The sequence below is a fragment of the Pinus tabuliformis genome, chromosome 8 (genome assembly GCF_031772625.1).
Source record: "Pinus tabuliformis cultivar Carrire ecotype Pingquan chromosome 8, CPIR1, whole genome shotgun sequence".
Lineage (NCBI taxonomy): Eukaryota > Viridiplantae > Streptophyta > Pinopsida > Pinales > Pinaceae > Pinus > Pinus tabuliformis.
This window is the reverse complement of record NC_142294.1, coordinates 1018492595-1018498779: the sequence shown is the minus strand read 5'-3', so window position 1 is coordinate 1018498779 and position 6185 is coordinate 1018492595.

Here is a 6185-nt window from a genome sequence, read left to right as displayed (position 1 = left end):
TAAATAAATCAAAAACATGATCCTGAGTAACATGATTCAAATAAATTATCACCATCTTCATCCTTTGTCGTCTGCGCGCATAATCAACCCTCTGCAGTTCTCCTGACCTTGAGGTTCATGACTTTGAATCTTACTACTACACGGCTAATATGTTATTCAATAACAAATACTTTGATTTAAAAGAGTGATGATTGATTTTGGGTTTGTTGGGTTCATTGTTTTTTTTTTCAAGTGCATAACCAATTATTGAACAGTGTAGCATAATTCAAATTAGTGGTTTTTGGCACTCCTTGAACACATCATTAGTTTGATAGTGTTTACATATTGTTATGGTTTGTTGTTCCTAGCGCTTGAAAGCCTTTGAAAAACGGCTACAGGTTATAGTATGAGATCCTTGTGTGTTAGACAGGTCAAGTTTTATGATCAACTTTTGAACACATTCAGATCGCCTTCCTAGCAACTAGCGATAGCCAAAAGCGAAATATCTTACAGATGGTGGTAGGTCTATAGAGTGGTTTATTACTTGACAAACTTTATCGCAAAAGCCCCGACAAGCCTAGTATGTCAACATTGTTGATCTTACGAGTTCGTCAATGATGGTCGGAGATAGTTGTACCTTAAATGAGTCAAGTGGGCATCTCGAAGATTTTGGTGGAGAAAGAGTGTGGTCCATGATATTTCAGAGTGGGTAGAAGTATCAGTGAAGACCATATCAGACATGTGTGACATATGTGAAATATAATATCTGATTCATGTAATGTTAATTTTGTAATGTAAGTGTTAAGGGAGGGATTTGGAAATAACACTTATATTAGTATATTTGTAGATTTGGCTTGTTCGTTGTTGGAGCCTGTTGAGAGATTTTCTCAACAATATTTTCCTATCTTAGAATCTGTTGAGAAAATTTCTCAAAAGGCGCCAACAACCAACAAACCAAATATGCCAATATACTAATTTAAGTGTTATTTCCAAGTCCCTCCCTTAACGCTTACATTACGAAATTAACATTACATGAATCACAAATCATATTTCACATATAAGTCACATATGTATGATATAGTCTTCACTAGCACTTCTACCCACTCTGAAATTTCACTGACCACACTCTTTCTCCACCACAATCTTCAAGCTTCCCACTTGACTCATTTAAGGTACCTCAAATTTCTATTCCCTAACTCATAACAAATAACATAAATTTTCTTCCTTGACTTGTAACAGTCATCAGGTTGGTCTTAACTATTAGGTTTTTTTCCTTTGTGTCTACTACATTCACTACAAAGATGACAATGAAAATGGAAAATTATTTACCATTAGCCATGGCAATGGATTTTACATGTTCCTGAAACTCCTCTAACAGTCCTGCAAGACCAACTTATCTACATCAACCATTGGCCATTGCATGACAAGGGGGAGATCAATCAACACCTAATTTATAAATAAATAAATAGATAAATGAATTACCTTCCATATCCTCAATTGTGACACCCTAAGCCTCCAAAACTTTTTGCAGTGTTTGCATAGCATTAAAGATTTATTTCATCCTCTTGACCACATCTATTGTCTGTGATTGCATGAACCACCACCTATTTTCATCGTTATACACCAACATTATACACATGAGCTTCACTTCCTTAGAAAAAGGTAAATCAAAACAGATAGTATTTATGTGCAACTTATTGAGTATGATATCTTATACTCAACTGCGTAAATCCCATATAAGTTTATCATATTTCAAAAGGTTTGTTAATGCTTTACATTAGGCATCTCTTTCAAAGCTATAGACTAACAAAGTTTCACAACATTCCTCGAATACAATGTAATATTTTTTACATCTCTAAGGATTTTCAAATGACTCTAATTCCACATATTTTAATACATTATAGTTGGAAAACTGAAACTAATTACTATCCACACTGCATTGATAACATATTTATCATAAAAGGTTCCACACATCCTTAACCTTGTTGTGTCGCATATATAATGACATCCTTATTAAACTCTATCTACATGAGTTATTTATATGAGTTTGTGCATTGTATTAATGTTCTGCCAATTTATTTCAATAATTATTAAAGGCCACTTTTATGTAATAAGAACATTTTCACTTTATTATTAGCTTAATCTTCAAGTTACAATTTCTCTCACTTTTTGGTATAAATAGGGATTTCCCCACTCTCATCATTTCAAAAATACATTCAACAAATTTTCTTGGAAGATTTTCCCTCCAACGATCTAGATTTGCAGGTGTAAATTGCAATCCACCCATGGATTTGCAGGTGTCCTCAACCTTTTGTTATTTTGTCGTTAAGTTACTTGAGCTTTATTGTTATCTTACATTTTGTTGTTACTTTTAGTTATTTGGATTATTGCAACATTAGTGCCATTTCGGGTATAAGCACACTGACTTTTGGTATTAGAGCATCTGGGTTGAGGTTTAGGAAAATAACCAAGCAAGGACGTCAGTTAAAACCAAGAGTGACAAGTAGAAAAAGAAAATAACAATGTGAAAAATAAACAGAATGAATTAGTAATCAAGAGATTAATCAAAGATTTGTTCTCAGTAATAAATGCACGGAACTGAAACGATTTAGTCAATGATGGTTCTTCACATATCACTCTAGACAACCTTGGGGGCATGAAAGCTTGATGGGAAAAAGTTCTCACATAACCTTCAAATGAAAATCCCAAAGTATGATTTTGGATGTTATATTGAAGTACATGAGCAAGATCAAGATCAAGTTAGCCAATCCATTACAAAGTATTCAAGATCAAGTTAGCCAATCCATTACAAAGTATTCATAACCAATGTTGGACACCTAATTCATTAGGGTTATAGTGTGTTATGTAATTAGCTACTAAATTCCAAGACACCTTGGAAACTGAATCCAGTGGTTTCAACATTGTATTTATATGTAAAATATTCTTAATACTAATTGAATTCATTTTTTAAATTATGATTCCAACAGTAGAATTAGATCAATGGGTTGTCTGCCCTATTGAGTAGCTTGAGCCACCAGTTTTGTGGCCTTCCTGGGCATTGGGCACTCATTCTTTCTCAGAATTTGATTTAAAATATGCACAAATAAATTATATAGACTGCATTGGAAGGGTTTGTGACTTTCGTGAAGAATGAGAAAGAGATCTTGGAAACCTCTTGCCAAAGTGAAGCATGATGATCACCCACTTAATCGGGAGAAACACTGATTGGATCTTCAAGAATCCTTTTATTAGGCTTTTTTTTGTTCCTTCTTCATTTATTCCTCCTGAATGGCAAGGAACTCGATATATTTCTGCAACATTTGTGCATGAGAAACTCTAGAAATTGCGCTCTCTTTTTTGTTGCTAGTCCTGAATGTTGCATGAATTCAATGTATTAGATGATCTGAAGCAACCCCTCATCCAATATTCCAATGGCTTCTTTAATGAAATTATCCATTACTCCAACAATGTCTTTAATGTCCTCCATGCACAAATGCTAATCATTCTAAAACCATTTAAAACCCAGTGCGTACGTGCAGAATCTTACCTATCATATGAAGTGGGTTGCTCCAAGCATGGGAGTGAGAAATTGCATGATCTGTATGGAATGGATTCTGGATTAAAAAAACCCGAACCGTAAGCTTGGTGTATCACCTAATTACAATCCATTGTTCTAAAATGGCCGAAGAACGCAAGTGAAATTTTTATATATAGGAATAAGAGTCACTTAATTGGGCGTTGATTGACGTGTTTTGTGATAGGGGCGAGAATGTCTTAATTGGATCGTAGTGTTACATGATACATAACATTGGTATGATTGTATTTAGGTCTGCATGAGAGTTCTGCAAGAATAAGAGGATAAGAGCAGAGGCCTTTGAGAGGATTCATTGCAACCAATACCTGACAGAACTCGTGATTTCTCATTCGTTCATTATCATGTATGGTATGTTTTCTTGATGGTCTTTCAAGACAAGACCACAATTAATTGCACTTTGTGTAACAATATAGAAGACTTAGTTCAAGCAATTTCATTTGGTGATTGTGGCTTTAGATCATTTATTAAACCAAGATTGTGGTGGATCTGCGATTGGTTTTGAAACCACGACTTCTATCTCTGCGACTAGTTCTGAAAAATGGCTTATATCTCTCTTTGCAGGCTTAAATGGAAAGGACAATATAGGCTTATATGTTGTATATTAGACAGAAAGTGGTGAATATTTCATTATTGATATAACATATAGAATGATATTCCCAAGGTTGGTGCTGTGAAATTTTTTTATTCTTTGAAACAATTAAGATAAGGAGTTGGTGATCAAACATTGAGGCACAACCACGTATCCTATTTTTTTTCTCGCTATAAGTTTTGCAACATCCAATTTTACACAGATCATATATGCGAACAATGCATTACAGGAGAACATAATATTTATTGTGATGCCATGGCGGAGCATAACCTTTATGTTAAGCTAATGGAAATGTCGATTTATTGCTGACAACCGAAAAAGAGAAATTTTCAATTGAGTTTGATGTTTCAGCTATTAGGACATCAGGGAAGAATTGTTGTTTCTCGAATGGAGTAGGTCATATTTTTTGGTGATTCTTTTATAAGTTTCGATGGTTGAAATGAAGGTAGTCATTTCAAGAACTAATTAATATCATGAATCATCGTTGTGGGTGTTTGTGGAGAGGCATCAAATGTTCCCTAAATCATTATATAAATATTTGCAAACTAGAAGATAAAAGTGAGTCAGGTTTCCATATATGGTGAAGGCACTTGGGAACAACACATGTGAGATTCATGTGATTCATAATTGAGAGTGGTGACTTATTTTAAAGGCTAGTCATCTCTTTCATGTTGGGACTCTGGACACCCCATATCTCCACAATGGTATGATATTGTCCACTTTGGGCCTAAGCCCTCATGGGTTTGTTTTTGGGTTTTACCCCAAAAGGCCTCATACCAATGGAGATATTTGTTCATCCTTATATACCCATGATCCTTCCCACTTCTACCATTTCTAATCAATGTGGGACTTTGTTCGTATACCCAACAATCCTCCCCTCGAACAAAGGACCATCGAGCCTCCCCCTCCCCTCGAACAAAGGACCATCGAGCCTCCCCTCAAACCATCCGCAGGATTCTCCCCTCTCTACCAACCAGGATTCTCCGCTCCAATGCGTTGGAAGCACACGCCTTACATGGTAGCACCACCTGTCTCGAGAGCTTGCTCCATCCCAGGTCAACTCCTCTTCACCGTGTGTTCCCCAACACGTCCATGAAGAATCCGGAGCACACCGCCTGTTTAACCGAGCTCATTGAAAGTTCTCTTTTATGTAACATTTGGGTTCCATATATCTTTTATTGGTTAAATTGCATTGTAAACGAGTGCACTTTCGGTCGAAGCCGACACTCTTAATTTTTTGAGCTTGATTTATTGTAAAATGGCTCTAATTACTAATGTATTAGACTTATTGAACACTTTAATACTCTCTATTATTCATAACACAATGATAATCAACAAATTCACTTTGTTTGACATTCTAACTTGTTTGCAAAATGTATAAGACAAGATTGAGTTTTTTTCAACTAGAATTTCAATTCCAACAAGATGAACTGCAACAGAAGAGTCGTGATTTTAAACTAGTTCTTTTTCAGAACAACTCTCTGTTTGAGCCAGATTCCCATAAGTAGTCAAATATTAATCAAAATAATGAGGCCATTTCAGGAGCATATTTGCATAAAGATTTAGAGATTTAGTCTATGCTTCGCAATCCCATCATCAAACCTCGGGAAGAAGTTGTTAACAACAAGAAAAAAAACGGCCTTGGATAGGAAAAGGATGTGTCCTTTCATATTCATGACTATTCCAATCCCATTTAGTTTCATAATGAAGGATCTCTTCACGATGATTCTTCTTGACCGACTCTTCTTCCATAACAACAAGTTGTCAAATTCCAACATTGTGATCGAGTTGGCCATCTGAAGATCAATGTTTTGATCTTCACCCTTGTGAGCATTGTGGTAAGCACATTCATCATTCAGACAGATGTTCCATAAACAAAACTGCAAGAACGAAAATTCACCTTGGATGGGATCGCTTCTTGAAAATGGACTTCAACAACCAATAAGATATATCAGTCATACCACATAATTTGTTCTCGAATATTGGTTAATCTTGCAATGAAGCTTTCTTTGTCTTCTCACC